Source organism: Thermobia domestica, chromosome 6, assembly GCF_964235325.1.
Source record: "Thermobia domestica chromosome 6, izTheDome1.hap1.1, whole genome shotgun sequence".
Taxonomy (NCBI): Eukaryota; Metazoa; Arthropoda; class Insecta; order Zygentoma; family Lepismatidae; genus Thermobia; species Thermobia domestica.
The window spans coordinates 306,753,310-306,771,852 of record NC_137459.1 but is presented as its reverse complement, the minus strand read 5'-3'; positions in this window follow the sequence as shown (position 1 = coordinate 306,771,852).

Here is an 18,543-nt window from a genome sequence, read left to right as displayed (position 1 = left end):
TATTATTATTATTATTATTATTATAGCTATATGAAGCAATTATCTCGGCAAACTTGGTTAATTCATACCATTCAGCAACCGGTAGTTGTAGAAATCTAGTAATTGTTAGCTCAATCGGTAGAGCGCTGAGCCATGGATTGAAGGGTTGCGAGCTCGAATCTGGTCTATGTCAGAAGATTTTTTTCCTGATATAATTCTTGAAATGGGAATGTTTCTCTCTTCACCTTTATCTCGTAATTCTGAATAGAGATGTTTGGATGTGAAAGAAAAAGTATACTAGAATATAAGAAAAGAGAGGTAATTTACCTTTTGCAATTTTTAACTATATTTTCACCTATCTAGGACGTTTCTAAAAAGTTCAGACTTCTAGAGCTCCTTTTCGCTCTCTTATGTGTCATTTATTAATTTCTACAGTTACTTAGTGAATCACATACACATATATTACAGATGTCGTATCTCTTTCTCTTCTCTCTACACCATGTCTGGAGATGAATGTTTTGACAATAGGTTACAAACACGATTTTAAAAAATAATACGATCTGCGATATCAGTGATACATATTGTAGTGTATAACTTAACATATAAAACAATAAATAGAAAACCTGAGAATACAAATCTTTTCGTGCACTGATGCTTCAATAACAGTGAACCGATGCTTCAAATCTGTGTCTTTACTCCCTTCACCTATGTTAATTCCCTAGTCAAAATAAAAACTCTTCAAAATTAATCACAAATTCTTATACAACCATCCCTTCCCTGGAGTACTGCGCGGTCACATACCCGTCACTGTGATGTAAAGGCACTTATGGCGACGAGGATACAATTTGTACCATACGGGCGTTTCATGGTACATTGCGTTATAACTCTTCTATTTCAGCTTTTTCGCCCGGGTTTTTTTGTTGTTCAAGTCCAGAGGCATTGTAGAAGACCTTACGTATCGGTTCACACCTTCCTGCGTCCAGACATAGGAGGTGATGACGTCATAATTTTAATATATATATTTTCTCTCATTAAGCCTATGTTCATTATTTTTTGGCGGGCTTATTTTTGCACTAGAGGATTCAGACGTGAGTCGTACCGTCTGAAAGGCAGTTCTATTCTGAAGAGAATGATGGGCGAAACATGACCCTAGGGTAACTAGGGATGTCTCAGGAATTTTTTTTACCAAAATATACTTCTGTATAGGGGAATATGGGACATTGTCAGTATATTTTTTTGGGGGGGCTTACTTTTGCACCTAGAAGATTGACATTGTGCATAACCATTCAGCCCGTTTAGTAGTATTTATCAGATTTTTCAGATCTCTGCGTTAAAACAGGGGGGTCCAGAGGGGCTAAAAGTTGAAAAAAGGGATATTTAGACCAAACAATCCCTTTCTTCGGGATTTTCCCGCCTTAGATACATGATGGAAACACGTGAGTCGTAGCGTCTGAAAGGCAGTTCTATTCTGAAGAGAATGATGGGCGAAACATGACCCTAGAGTAATTAGGGATGTCTCAGGGAATTCTTATCAAAATATTCTTCTGTATAGGAGAATATTGGACATTTTCGGTACTTTTTTTTTGGCGAGCTTACTTTTGCACGTAGAAGATTGAAATTGTGCACAAACATTCAGCCTACCGAGTAGTATTTACCAGATTTTTTCAGATTTCTGCGTTAAAACAGGGGGGTTCAGAGGGGCAAAAGTTGAAAAAAGGGATATTTAGACCGATAAATCCCCTTCTTCGGGATTTTCCCGCCTTAGATACATGATGGAGACACGTGAGTCATACCGTCTGAAATGCAATTTTATTCCGAAGAGAATGATGTGCGAAACATGACCCTAGGGTAATTGGGGATTTCTCAGGAATGTTTTACCTGAGATCATGGTCTTTTGCGGTAATTTGGGGCATTGTAGGGATTCTTGATGAAATTTCTCCCGCCCTTAGTATTCAAGATAGAAACTTGAAATTTTGCACACACATTTAGTCTACTAAGTACAATTTATCAGATTTTTTTGTGATCTCTACGTTCACACAGGGCCGCTCCAGAGGGGCCCAAAATGTGAAAAAAAATTCCCTCCGAAAATTTCCAATTGACATAAATTTTCCCTCTTCTGGTATATGATATGAGCATGCAAGTGGTATCATTTGAAAGCCAGCTTTATTCTGAAGCGAATGAGGTATGAACCATGATTCTAGGATAAATAGTGACGATGCAGTAACTGCTTGACTGAAAGTCTAAAAAAATACCCCAAAAACTCCGGATGCCTTAAGGGATATTTCTGTGATAGAATTACTGGAAACTTATCTCTTGTCTCAAATACGATATCTAAAATATGTGACTCTTTATTTAGTAATAATAATTCATTTTGATTATGCTGCTGAGTTTTGCTTCAGTTGAAAATTAAAGATAACAATTTCAAAAACTTTTTCGAGTTCATTCATTGTACTTGTATTATGTTCTAAAAGACACTGGTGATGAAATTATCGTGAGTGACATTATTTTCGATGACGAAATTAGCTATATGGTAATATTTTGGTGACGAAATTACCATGACGAATTTTCCGGTGACAAAATTACCGCCCCCCAGTGTTAGCATGCGGTGTCAGGTTAAATTCAGTTCTACTTTGGTTTGCGTTTATTACCAGTTTATCACTGTTTATTTTCATGTTTTCTTTAAATGTAGTCTTTAGTAATTTACTGTATTTAAAAAAAATGTTTTAAACACTTAATGACTTTTTTCTTCGTTCTTGCTGTCGGGTATGTGACATGAGGGTAAAATCCACCGGAACTTGAGGGTTTCCACATATACATACAAATCAATTGAGTAGAAGTAAGGGCGAACTCAACATCGGATAATTTTCTTTAAATTCGAGTGATAAGTTTCTAAACTTAATACTTTTATCAGATTTCCAAGGGAAGGTTTTCGAATTTTCTTCCTATCCCCCAAAATAAAGGAAGTTCCCTGATAGATGAAAATAAAAAGACAAACGCGATTTTATCGAAAATGACTAACGATTCTGCTCGTACATCAATATTTCATCACCACTTTTATTATCTGTCATAAGTTATTTCTGTGGTAAAAATACAAAAAGGTTAGTTTACTCTTGCCTGTGAGTTTTTCGAGATATTTTCTCAAACACGAGTCAGTTAATTTTGTTCCTAATTGATAAATAAATGGTTTATTAATAACCGGACAATATGACATAACTAATTTTTCCTGAAAAGATCCACAACGGGTAATTTACTCTTGAGGGAGAATTTGTTTCGAATTTCTGAAAAAAATAATGATGCGTATACTACTTACAAACATAGTAAAACGATTGAGTTGTTCGTGAAATAAATTATTTAAATGACAAGTACTGAATGTTACATAATATTTTATGGCAATATACCTTAAGTTGACATTTATCTAGGAAGGTTTGATAGTACTCCCAACACTGAGATTGAGAAATGCTTTATTAAGTTAGTATAAATTTAAGAGTGTATTTCCTGTAAATGGGTGCAATTTTCAATTCTGGCCTTAGTTATGATCTCTTTTGGGCTTATATCTATTGTACTTTTCAGGTAAGTGTTTATAAACATATCCCCATCATGATGAGATATAATACAATGTTGAAAAATATTCAACATGACCGGCACCTCAAATTGAACCAGAACTTTTACGGCTGGGAAGCAACCACACACACACACACAAAAAAAAGAAAAAGCTGAAATAGGATTATTATTAGATTGAAATATTTGCACAAACTGAGGTTTGGAATAATATACGAAGAAAGAAACATTATATCACGTGGTTTATTAATTCATTTTTTTTTACAAGAAATGTCAAGAACGCGTGAAAAAATAGTTATTTTCTGAATCTATTTCGCTATAAATTCTTGTAAAGTTGAGAAAGTACTTAAAATAACAAGCAGCACATTGTCAAAATGGCAAGAATCGTCATCGAATTTCAATATTCAAACTCAATTATTTGCTCCGTGTTATCAGGGAAATATCGGATAGTATCTTGTTCAAGGTCAGGATTACTACTATTTAAACTTACTTCGTAGGTAGCTATAGCTTTAATGCTGGTGATGCTTTCTTCGAATATTTTTTTCAGGGAAGCGTCGGATAAAAAAAAAAGAAAATTTGCATTAGTTGGTGAAGGAGTGTCCTGCACAAGAGTGAAATGTAATTTATCTTTGTTATTGGGATCAGGTTTATTTGTGTTCGACCGGAGGGAACCAAGTTCCTGGAAGTATGCCTAGAAGAAACATTGTTGCAGGTTGCACTACCTTATCTTTCACTTTTCTTTTCTTTTCTCTCTTTCTTTTTTCTTTCTTTTTTTTTTGTATTTGTAAATAGCGTGGCATCATTTATTTATTTATAACAGGTTTCAGATAAAGCATTAGGCCATTTTACTCTGAAACATTTTAACAATTTGATAACAATTTAATAACAATTTGAGGTCAAGATGGTACAAGACAACAGTGACATAACAAAAATAGCTTATTTATAGATGATCTGAAAGTATACTCACTTGAAAAAACGTCTATAGTTTCTGGTAACTGATTGTAGGTACTGACAATTCGGTTTATAAGAGACCTTTGGACAATATTAACTCTCGCCGGTCGAGTGTAAAAGAGATCACTAGACCGTTTTGCTCTAGCGGGTACGCGAAAATTGATCTGACTTAACAACTGTTCATATGATATATGGCCATTTACAATTTTTTGCAAAAATATTAGGTCAGAAATTTTGTTTCTCACAAGGGGAGGTTTGATATTGAGGAATTTTAAAACGTTATTTTTTGGAAGTGTTCGGAGGTGAGGTACTCGGTAGGATACAATGGCTAAAAATAAATTAATTACGAAATTTAATTTTTTAAATGAATAGGGCAGGCCATAGACCAGACAGGAGAACAATACTCGATAGTGGGAGCAACATATAATTTATAGATAATTTTCAATTCGGCAAGAATTGGTCAAATGCTATTGACAGTCATACTTTTTTTTAAAAAAATATCACAACAGAGGGCCACAGCGGCTCAGTGCTAAAGCACTTATCTCTGGTGCGTGGGGTCCCTGGTTCAATCCCCGTGCAAATAAGTTTGTGTGGGCAACATCATGTCCGAGGGTTTTCTCAGAATACTCTCGTTTCCTTCCACATTTCATTCCACCAATTCTCTCATCATCATTCACTTGCCTTAATTATTGTATCCTTGTGTCTAAAGGGCATAATCGTGGGATGTTAAACTCAACGATTTCATTTCAGTATCACAACATGAGTAACTCTGAAGGTGTGACTTCATCTTCATATGCGCCTTTACCTGTGTGAAAAAAAAAAAAAAAAACTAATGTCCAAATATTAAATTAAATCTTAAATTCGTAGTCGAAAGGCATCAGGTTCAATAAGTTTAGCGAGCCTATATGAGTAGAACCCGAACCGCATGAGCTCCCGCCTAGAATCGAACAGGGTGCCCCGCACCGAGGACGCGTACGCTGACTATATAGCCACGGAGGAGCTCTCATAATTTGCAAATTCAGATTAGGAAGTATTGGATTTAAATACCTTTTTCTCTGTGCACTCAAAATTAATTATGAATTTTAATTAGGAAATAATGTCTCGTTTTGTGCAATAGGAAATATTGGTTTAGCCGAAATCGTATCTTGTATGGAAAGACTGAAAATAGATTGGAATGATGATTTCTGATGAGTCTACCAGCAAACCTCAGCAACGATTCGCGAGGACAACACAAGAACAGGTTTTCTCTTCTGAAAACAATAAGACCAGACCAGGGAGAAGGCCGTGGAAAGGGCAAGAGACCATCTGCTGCTCGAAAACCCTTTCATCTGAGCCGTTTTTACGCGCCGTATTTACGCTCGAAGTTAAAAGCAACCAGACTTTTCCAGCGTATAAAAATTCGGTACCTAAACGTACGCCAGGTCCCATACACTAACGTATTGACAGCTGCTAACAAGACTAGCGCATGAAATTTTATGGCTACGGCGGAAAAATACGTCAGTGTATGGCTGGTTTTACACCGGATCATCCAACTCGAGACCTCAGATAGCAAAGATGAGGTAGTAGCTCCCACCACAAGGTTCAGGACGTTCGTATTATAAAGCGTCAATTAAACACGGAGATGTGAAACGGTAATTTAGCATTTCATCAATTTCAAACAAAATACATATATTTTAGTAATAATTTACCCTATTTGTTAAGATAATGGACGTTATATTTTGTTTTTAAAATGACAGTCAAAGCAGAATGTATTGAATAATAAATGAGAAATTGTAAAGTTTCAATTTCGGTATGATTAAATACATTCGTGCTGCTATGTGTTGCGTTATCCGTTAGGAGGTACTGAACAATTCTGATTCAAAGGAAGGAAATAAACTACTGTATAGTAGTAGAGTTAATTTAATAGAGTTTAATTGTATACGCAGTTCTCAGGCTATATGAGACAAAGTCTATTGCTGAAAGTGAAATATGGGTTCTATTAGGGTTTTAGCGTGATATATCCACTGATCATTGAACCTGGAATACGCGCATGGAAAGCATTAGCACTAGCAAATTAGCTACGAAGAGGTACTCGATACCATAATTCTAAGTCAAAATGAAAGAAAAAATAAGCGGAAACGACAGACTGTACGAGAATAATAGTTTCACTATTTTAATTTCACAGACGAGACCGAGATTTGGTACTCGAAACCGAGACCGAGATCGAGACAAGCATCTGTTGACCGAGACGAGACCGAGACCGAGACGGTGATTTTTTACTCGAGACGAGACCGAGACTACACAAAGTCTCGTCTCGTCTCGTCTCGATACCATCCCTAAATTTTAATAAGCAGTTGGATGTTTGTACCAACATGTAGTAAAATTTAAACAAACCAGTCGTTCAGAATAGTTTAACTTTGTTTGAAAATAACCTAATCTGAGTTGAATTGGAGAATAGAGAGTTGTGAATAGCTAATGTGTGAACGGAATTTGACTACTATAAGTTCGAAGTTAAATAAATTAAGGTCTATATTATGGTAAAGTTTCGTGATAATATGCCAAATATCATAGCTACGCCAAATTCATCTGTAGCTACAATAATTTGTAACAACCCCACATTTTATTATTTGCAATCATGTTCCCATATAACATACACGTGCAAACATCTTTCTTTTAGACAAATTTATTATTTAGTATACTAAATAACTATAATAATTTTAATAAAGCGTTAAATTTATCTTACTTTCCGTAATCAATTGTAGTTGCGCAAAAACACAGATGTATTCGTTTGTAATGGAAAGTATCAGTGACGGCAATTGGGTATGAATACTAGAAAGGGGGACAAAACACTACTAATAGTAAGGGGGCATGTAATTAGGCTATAGTGTAAAGCCAAAAAAGTGGAGGCAGCAATTACCTCCACGCCCTTAATCGCCGATGGACAGCAAACTTGTTAATAATATTCCCAATTTAAGTGAATTTTAAGAAATTGTTGAGGAATAATTTTAGTAGTATTTAATTAGATCTATACGGTTTTATTTGAATTACTTCACTTCAGATCTACAGTTAGTTTCATTATATTTTCATTAACTGTTAATCATCAAACGATGCGTTCAAATGTAGAATACTCACTAATAGTCATTACATTGGCCTACAACTTAAATTGATTTGACTACAATTAAATAAATGACCCTTTAAAAAAAACACCAAATTTGTTATATTTAATTTGAACATGTGGTTTGCTCCAGCCATTAGAATCAATCATTTTTTTTTTAATTTAAAAGTTGGTTTCATCGATTAAAAGTGTCTGTTTACTGTGTCACAAGTTTTTCAGTAGACCCTACATTGAAATCTGTAATTTTCTTATATCTTATACATTAACATTAGAGGAGGACAGAGGGCGTATTGTGAAATTATACACTGAGAAAAATGTATGTGGCGTACGTAAAAACGTAGGTTACATGTGTAAATCATGTAGTTTTAGGACTTAACGTACAGCAAATGTATAACTGAAAAAAGTACATTATATACATACTTTTCGCATACATGTTTCGAATAAACGTATTTTCTGCACGAACGAAAGAACTGTATATAGATGGTCAGGATCTCACATACAGATATACGCATGTAGCATACAACTGGCATATGTAACATACGTATACGTATGTGATATATGGAAGACTGTTAGATGTCATACATCCTGCAATGGAATGATGTAACATCTAAGCGGGGAAAGTCTGTAGCATATGGATAACGTATGTTCCGTGCAGATTTCTGTAGTAAACATAATGATTCTGTATATTTGTACAATATATCGTTGTCCGAATAACGGACTTTTCTCAGTGTATTAATTAATAAGAATTTGCGTCCGGTGAAGGGGAATATTAAAAGTTCGAAAAATTTTCTATATATATATTTACAACAATGAGGAATATCACAGTCGAAACGACAAGTGTTAGTAAACAATACAAATGTTTAGAAGGTGGATGAAAAACAGAGCCGTTGGTAGAGATTTCGGCACCAGGGGCGAAGTAGAATTCGGCGCCCCTACACTCACCTTATCAAGCTTTCTTTCTTTCTTTTTTTTCTTTTTTTCTTTTTTTTACGAATAAAAGAAACAGCTGTTGTTGTTATGCTACGCTGAATTTTTATTATGCTGCTTGCACAGACTATTGGAACAGCCAAAAGTGATCATTCTCTATTCTTTTACAAATAAAAGCTGTTTTCAAGAGGCTTATTTTGGACTTTTTGTTAAACTTACAAAACTGCCTTTGCTGTACACAAATCCACTTTGAGAATAATTATGAAAATTTACAACTATTTACGTTTCATACTATATATAAGCAATGAAATTTTAATACGTTAGAAATTTATGTGATTAAAAAAATGTTCGAAATGGGTAACAGCATCAATTTCCAGTAATAATTGTAAACTTTTGTAATGTTATGATATTCTGTATGTGAGCACATAAAGAAGATTTTAATTTTGATTGTTTTACGGTAAAAATATTTTGTGAAATATAACGGAAACTCTGAAGGGACCTTCTTTGGGAATTTCTTAACATTGATCGATGGAGGTAAATAATATGTTTAATGTTTGTACTTGAAATCCAAAATGTAGTTTGGCTACTACATACACTACGTGATCAAAAGTATCCGGACACCCCCCAAAACATACGTTTTTCATATTAGGTACATTGTGCTGCCACCTACTGCCAGGTAATCATTATCAGCGACCTCAGTAGTCATTAGACATCGTGAGAAAGCAAAATGGAGCGCTCCGCGGGACTCACGGACTTCGAACGTGGTCAAGTGATTGGGTGTCACTTGTGTCAGAAGTCTGTACGCGAGATTTCCACACTCCTAAAAATCCCTAGGTCCACTGTGTCTGATGTGATAGTGGAGTAGAAACGTGAAGGGACACGTACAGCACAAAAGCGTACAGGCCGACCTCGTCTGTTGACTGACAGAGACCGTCGACAGTTGAAGAGAGTTGAAGAGAGAATAGACAGACATCTATCCAGATTACCACACAGGAATTCCAAACTGCATCAGGATCCAAGTACTATGACAGTTAGGCGTGAGATGAGAAAAAACTTCGATTTAATGGTTGAGTGGCTGCTCACAAGCCACACATCATGCAGGTAAATACCTCGCTTGGTGTAAGGAAAGTAAACATTGGACGATTGAACAGTGGAAAAACGTTGTGTGGAGTGACGAATCACGATACACAACGTGGCGATCCGATGGCAGGGTGTGGGTATGGCGAATGCCCGGTAAACGTCATCTGTCAGCATGTGTAGTACCAACAGTAAAATTCGGAAGTGGTGATGTTATTGTGTGGTCGTGTTTTTCTTGGAGTGGGCTTGCACCCCTTGTTGTTTTGCGTGGCACTCTCACAGTGCAGGCCTGCATTGATGTTTTAAGCACCTTCTTGCTTCCCACTGTTGAAGAGCAATTCGGGGATGGCGATTGCATCTTTCAACACGATCGAGCACCTGTTCATACTGCATGGCCTGTGGCGGAGTGGTTACACGACCACAACATCCCTGTGATGGGCTGGCCTGCACAGAGTCCTGATTTGAATCTTATAGAACATCTTTGGAATGTTTTGGAACGCCGACTGTGCCAGGCCTCACCAACCTACATCGATACCTCTCCTCAGTTCAGCACTCCGTGAAGAATGGGCTGTCATTCCCCAAGAAACCTTCCAGCACCTGATTGAAAGTATGCCTGGAGAGTGGAAGCTGTCATCAAGGCTAAAGGTGGGCCGACGCCATATTGAATTCCAGCAGTACCGATGGAGGGCGCTACGAACTTGTAAGTCATTTTCATCCAGGTATCCGGATACTTTTGATCACATAGTGTATGTTCAAAATTATAGTACTTAATTAATTTCTTAATGACTGAAAATTTTGAATTTAAGATTACTTTTATTAATAAACATATTAAAATACACGGACACACACACACACACACACACATATATATATATATATATATATATATATATATATATATATATATATATATATATATATATATATATATATATATATATATATATATATATATATATATAATGTGTGTGTGTATTTTGTAGGTATGTAGATAAATAAAAAAAATATCTTACAACTAGATACGTAAGCACAAAAAAGAATCTTGGCGATACAAGTAGTTAATGCAGAAATGATCCCAATAAATTCCTTTAAATTGGAAGCATTTCATATGTCAATGAAATAATAATAATAATAAAAAGCACTGGTAGCGAGAAATTCGTGGGGTAAAGTTCTGACCCATTAAGCCCCTATTCTAGAACTGTTTCAAATTCAAGAACGTTATTATTCCCCTTGTTTACCTTAATTTTTAATACCTTCATTTAATTGGCAGCATGAATGTCACATCGTCATTAAGAAATAATAGCTTTTTTTTAAAAAAAAAAAAAAGTAATAAGTAAAAACTTGTTCAGACTTATTGAAACGTTTGGATTGAGGGCGTAGCGAGCAAGAAAATTTTAACAAATCTATTTTCATTTCCAATAATTTCCTTTCTTCTTGCTCCTTCGGCACCCTCTTGCTATCAGCGCCCGGGGCAACCGCCCCGCTGGCTCCCCAACTTAGTTACGACTCTGATGAGAACTATTCTAAATATAAAGCAATCTATTCTACAGTTGCTAAACGGATAAGAGATAGCACAAGAACTTATATATTTAAAAATTAGTTGTATTTAACTTCCAAGCAACTTATTATTATGAGCAAATGTACTATCCAATGTAATGTAGCATGGTGCATTAATATCGTCACTGTTAGAACAAATGTTATGCTTCAAAGATCGTGAAAGAAAACAGGAGAGTGAATTAGTTGCCACCTTTCATATTAATAAAGTACAACAATACAATTGATATTGTTTTCATTTGGTTATGTTGTACCTCAGATCAAGTGTTAATTCGTTTTCTAAATATTAAATTTTAATTATTCTAGATATTCTTTGTAACTTTTAAATAGCTTGTCAAGTCACACTTCGAAATTAAAACTTGGATTGTTTGTACAAGGATTTCGTGAAGGGGGGGGGTCCGTGACATGAAATACTGTGGTCATCACACCAGGGGCTCGATCATTCTAAACAATTTTACTGGAACATATATTGGTTCATTTAGCCAGGATTTCATAATGGGGGGGGGGGGCGTGACATAAAATTCTGAAGGCCCAGGAGCTCGATCAATCTAAACTACTTTACGATCAACATATATTGGTTTGTGAGGATATGTTGGTAAGTATTTTAATAAACTATAAATAAATCTCGAGTAAAATAAAAAAAACGTATTGAAAAAGATTATACAATAATTACATCCTTCCTCTGTTTATTCAAATATAACAATTTTCCTTTCATTATGATCTCAACTATTGTAAAAAGTACATATTCAATAATGTCTTGTAAAACATTTTGCAATATCTGCGTTCCTTTTTCTGTTGAATCAGATGTTAACAGAACTTTCTTTCCACATATATTTTTGTTTTTATTATTCCGTCAACTACTGTCTGTTTCAAATGACAGGTTAAAGGAGCAGTAGAAAATTGCTTTTGAAATAACATGTTTGATATTGCAAGGATGCGATGACGAAAAATTATGATAAAAAAAGTCTACTGTTACAGAACGGCACTATGCTTTCGGAAGCTTGAAATCTCCCTGACTAGTAGCAGAAATTCTGAGAATTCCGCAACTTTTATAGAAATTTCAAATTCCCTGACTCTTCCAGGATATATCGCTCACCTTGCAACCATGTATTGCAAGTAATACAAATTTCCTCATAAGAAAGAGTAACCAAAAACTTCCTGATTTTTAAAATTTTTTAACGCGATCCTTCTTTTTCTCATTTCATTTTGTTTCATCCTTCCCTATTTTTTTCATTTCTGGTCTCGAAGGGGAGGTCGGGACCCCCCCCCTTGGCTATGTGCCTGGTTTGTACTTGGAGACGGATGACTTTCCTTCTTTTACTTGACCCTTTCATTAAGGACTAGATTCTACAAGAGCAGCAGATGTGCTGAGCATATATTACCCAAAAGCAGTGCGCAAATTAGGTTGTGTATATTTGAAGGGGAATAAAATAGTTCCTAACAGGAGATAGCGATCAATGTTTTAATTTGTTGCTTTTGGAAGGGATTAAAACAAAATAGAAGGAAATTCCGCCCCGGGATTCGCACCGTCTCCTAAAGGCATGAGTGGCACAAGCTGGATGGTAGGCCCTGGTTCCATGAGATATGTTACGCTACAGAGGGTAGATTTAGTTATTTATTTATTCGAGAAATCTAACAAATTTAGTGAGAAAATTTATTAAATTGAATTACTGCTTTCGCAAAATCATGCATTTAGCTTTTGTTTTTCTTTCGTTCTTTCTTTCTTTTTTTAAACCTGTCTGATTTAACTTTGTTAAAACATTCTATGGGAATTTTCACATTCCGATACTATGAAAAGAAATAAAAAGTACTCCTGCATTTGAATATCACTTCCTATCCAAATCTATTCTGTTGTTCTTTCTTTTTATTCGTTTCCTTAATAGCATAATGTTTGTAGGACCTGCACTTAGAAGATATATGCGTCCTCTTCAAACAACTTGAGCAAACTGGAAAACGACCGCGTGCTCAAACAATAGGCAAGAGGAAGAGCGAAAAATGACCGCTTCTTTTTCTTCTTCTTTTACGCGTCTATTTTTACGCTAGGTGTATGGGCCAACTTACGGACCTAAATTTACGACATCATTTTACGGACCGAAAATGCACGCTGAAAATACGCTAGTGTATGTTGGCCTTAAAGGTTTTAAGGCCATGGTTTTAAGTGCAGGGCTATAAACATTGTGTTGTTAAGTAAAAAAATAAAAAGAAAACATAGGAGAAACAGACTGGGAGCCACGCCGAAGAGGATTAAAAATTCATATTTATCTATATTACGTCCAAGCAGCTCAATCCACTTGGCCTAGTTTTGGTACAATCTTAGATCATTGTACTTAGTGATCTGAGATCACTAAATATTTATATAAATCGTACTTCGAAGGGAAAAAGTTATATTCAATTTTTTACGATGTAAATTGCAAACATTTAAATTTCTAAACAGACACACTGATGATTTAATACAATCTGAACGAGCTTGATGTGTGGTTTCCTCTTACCTTCCGAAATAAGCCTATTGTTTGGAACTGCAGTTTACAAAGAATAAGGGAGTAAAGGAGTGTTCCGATAGTTGAATAATTGATTGATTTTTTTGTTATACAATGTTTTAGACTGTTGACTTTGGTGGTTAAAAAGTGGGCTACTGAATGATAAATTCAATTTAAAGAAAATATGACTTATTAATGGTTGCAGCATTCGTTTTTTTTTTTTTTTTCTTTCTTACAAAATTAACGAAGAATATAGTAGTAGCAAATAGAATAAATTATCCCCTCACGGGATACCAATTTTTATTATGTTATCCACAGCTCAAAATAGGCCAGAAAGGAAAAACAAGACTTATACAACGACCTCCAGCCCCAGGGGCGTCGTTAAGGGGGGTAAGGGGGGAGGCTTCCCCTTCAAAGTTACCAATTTCTTGACAAGTTGGCAAATTAAAATACCTAGTTGGCAACTTGAAGAATGCCGTTTTGTTCAATTGACTTATTTGGTTTAACATTTTCTTAGATACCCAGTTGCTGTAACTTATCAGTTCTTTTATAGATTTGGCATAAATTTTGTGTAGTTTCCTATCTTGAAATAAATTGATATATTCGTTTAAAGATCCTTTACTTGTTGCATGTGATCACACTTCACTTTTGTTCATTTGATATTCCTAAACATTTTGAAGAATCTTCAATAAAAAAAATCGAGAAATTGTACCACTGACAAAAGCACAATAGAGATGGCGTACAAAATTAAAATTAAGACAGATAGAAGAAGCTTTTCGGTGGCAGTTATATTGGAAACAAAAGCATTTGATACAAGAGCGTATACAAGACAACATGCATATTGTGGAGATTAATGAAACTAATAAGAATTGATATTAATAAAACAAGAACAAGGCAGTGACTGGTTAGTATAAACTTTTTATTTCAGTTCTGTTTTGCAGTAAGACTTTCTATTCACAGGGCTTTTCGAGTAGGGAGAACTGAACAGAAGTGTGTTTTGGGAATGGTATAGCCAGTACCTTGTATAAGGGGAGAGCGGGGCGACAGCCCCGGGCGCCGAAGTAAGGGGGCGCAAAATTGGGATAGAAAAAGAAGAGAACGAAAGGAAAAAGAAAGAAATGAAAAATTAGAGGAATATTACTAGTATGTACTTAAGAGTGGACTGGAGCTTTGCGAGGATGCCGTGAAAAATGGGATAAATTTAACATAGGATTTTTTCAATTTTGCATGATATCACGACCTACACTGCTCGTTTGGAGAAAATCGTAAAGCAGGGTTATACATTTAACAATATTATTCAAATTCATGAAGTATTCATAAAGTATGTGTGTGTAATTTGCTCAAAATTATTAATATCATTTTTTAATTCCCCATAAGGAAATCAAGATTTACCACTAAACCCGATACCGCTTTTTAGAGAAAGTAATGAGAATTAGCAATTGAGGTGCATACCTTCATAATCTTTGATTCGTCTTTATTGACCCTAAAATTTTCTTATTTCTTGTTAATTATTATCTACAGAGAAAATGTTAATTAAATTAGAGAGTGCACATTCTCTTAATAATTAATGTTTAAAAAGTTCAGCATTTTCCCGTTAGATGACTCTGTTCAAAAATGCAGCCGGAGAAAGCAGGCTTGCGTTCGTCTTCCGTGACCGGGTATTTACAATTGCTGTCCGATGCCGACACACCGCGGGTGGTGGAGGATGTCACCAAACACAGTATGAGCGGTTATTTATTGCTGGTCGAAGGAAAGTGGGTGAGAGTGACAGATCTGTAGTTGCCACATTTTTTCTTTTTGTGTTATTTCTAAAGTACTTTTTTTTTAAAAAAAAAAAAAAGCGCTGTATTAAAACATAATACCTAAGAATTTTGTATACGAGGAAACGATTGCAAAATTGCTAATATATATAAAAAAGTGATCAGTAAGTGATAATAATAATTATCATCATTATTTACGTATTACGTTTGTCCTACAGACTGCCTAAGTAGGTTTTAAATGACCACATTTGATGTTTTTTTTTTTTTTAATTAACTACTGAATCCGTAATGATTTAAAGAAACAAGCAAATGGAATTGTGCAGCCCAAAAAATCATGATTATGACAAAAACACAATAATAAATTCACGCAATGTTCATTTGTAATTTGTACTTGAGCAAATTAAGCCTAATTTATTGTTAGTATATATAGTATTAGATTAGTGTTGCCTCCGAGATGGTATTTTGTAAATTCGAGATGAGATTAGAAAAAATGACAATTCTCGTCTCATTTTCGAGACTAGAATCGAGACGAGAGATAAATTTCACGAGTCTGGCAGGAAACTCTAGTTTATCCCAGTCTTAGTTCTCAAATTTTGTTTATTGATACATGAATCATAGTATAAAAATCATAAATTGATCAAATGATTGTACTCACACAAAATAAAAATATTTATCATTTTTTTAAAGATACGCAAGTCATTAAACCATATACTCCAATGTTAAATATGGTTTGAATGTTATATCACTCCCTTCATGAACCTCTCGTTACGCTGAAGGATTCTGATAACTTCTAGATGAAATTAAGACAAGTGAATTTTAAAACTACGGAAGACTCCCAAACCATCTGAATACAATACTCAAACTTCGAAGTAGTCGGTTACATCTACAACTGGTTGTAATAGAGGAATAGTATCAAAGAAAGAACCTGTTCCTGAGTTCATATTAGATCTTTATTTATTTATTTATTTATCTATCTTTCTATCTATCTATCTATCTATCTATCTATCTATCTATCTATATATATATATATATATATATATATATATATATATAGCGATACAGCATCGAAAACAAGAGAGCATAGATGAAAGGATAAAAATCTGAGGAAAGATACTATCAATTCGCCAATGCATATTTTTGGCAGCCATGAGAAATGTGCAGATTACTTCTACACAAGAAAACAATGCCCAAATGAAAAGTGCATTGTTCCTGAGTTGAAAGGAAAAAAAAAATGAAATGAAATCTTGATTTTTACGTCCCACGGTTATGCCGGTGAGGCTAAAGAAGACGGTGATGATGAGTCATGAATGAAATGGTGGAATGAAGAAAGTGGGAGGAAACGGGAGAACCCCGAGAAAACCCACGCACACGGTATTTGTCCACCACTAAGTTCACTTGGCGGGAGCTGGGATCGAACCCGATACCCCAAGCACCAGAGGTGAACGCTCTACCACTGAGCCACCGCGCCCCCCTGAGTTGAAAGAATGTGGGCTACTTGAAAAAACTAATAATGTAGTAAGGTAGCTGAGTTTACACAGCAGAAGCCTTATTCAAGATGTCGACAGTAACCCAGTAGAGCACTACTACTCTGCAGTGGCAAAGTTCCTTGGAGGGAAACGAATTAATTACTCTGCTGGTCGTTCGTATGCTGGTAGATGTGCTGGTGCAGTAGTACGTCATAATACTGGATTTGCCTTAAGCTTCACAAGAAAATGTATAACAGTAGCCCCAGTGAAGCCTCAAAGAAGTGCGAGACCACTAGAAAGAGGAAGATAGAAGCCAGGATTGATTCAGTGGAAAAAAGTGTTGGAAGTCTCTATTTCATGAAAAGAAACCGGATTATGATGAACATTATGGAGCACAAGCTCAAAAACCTGATTTGCCTTCTGCAGATTTCGAGAGAATACACGGAATTCTTATATAATCTTAGGAAGTCAGATGATGAACGTAAAAGAATAGAGAGGATGACAGTAGCTCAATATCAAAGTGGCGAATGGCTGGAGCAACGTAGGAAACTTCTTACAGCTTCGTACTTCGGTCGGGTACCGGTATGTAAGATGTTACCCACAACGAGTTGCAAGTCTTTAGTTAAGGAAATTCTCTACTCTAATTTTGACTGTGACGCTATGGCGTATGAAAGAATAAATGAAGAAAGAGCGAAAAAGGATTTAGGAAGAAGGTTGGACGTTAGTATTGCTGAATGTGGACTCTTCATCGATGCTGCAGTACCTTTTCTTGGTGGAACTCCTGATGGCCTTATTGGAGAAAATAGTATCGTCGAAGTCAAGAACACTTCAACAGCAGCTTCCTTCACACCCGATGAAGCTACTCGTGCAAAAAAAAATGTACAGTGTGGAATGTATCGAAAGATGGCCAAATTTGTGGCATTAATAAAAGTCATAATCATTATTATCAAATTCAGGGTCAATTGCATATTACCCAAAGAGATTATTGCATCTACGTAATGTGAACCCCTCTCGGGTTGAAAAATGAAACTATTGAGCGAGACAACACATTCTGGAAAGAAAACATGCTTCCTAAGCTTGAGCGCTTTTATATGAACTGCCTTCTTCCAGAATTAGTAGATCCTCGCCATAGTAGATCCATGCCAATTAGGCACCCTTCTTACATATTAGAAGCCCAGGAAAGAAAGCAGTTGGCCCGTAAGAGACCATCAGAAACAGAGCCATCAACGTTTCAAACTGATTTCAAGACGATGGAAAATCTGTGGTTTGTGAATTGTAAATTTATGTAGCACAGGTAGTAGCTATTCACATTCTTATATGTCATTTTATTAGGATGAGAATTTTATCTCTTTGTGAGGATTTTGTCTAATTTCTCAATTCCCAGGGAATTCTTACATTTTATTTTCTAATTGAGATATAGAGCATCTTATACTTTAGATCTTAAAATTCCGCACTTTATGTTGCACAGTAACTTCCATTTGTAAATTTCTTGCAAGAAATCATTAAAAAAAAAAAAAAAAAAAAAAAAGTTCCCTTTTATAAGTAAGGTATTGACACACGGATAAATATTTACCGCAGGATGTAAAGTATAACCTGCTCTATACAAACGATAAGCTTATGTTATTTAGCATTTTACAATTACAATTCAGGAGTTGCCAGCAAAACCTCCAAAACTAGGAACTACACAAGTGTGCGGAAAT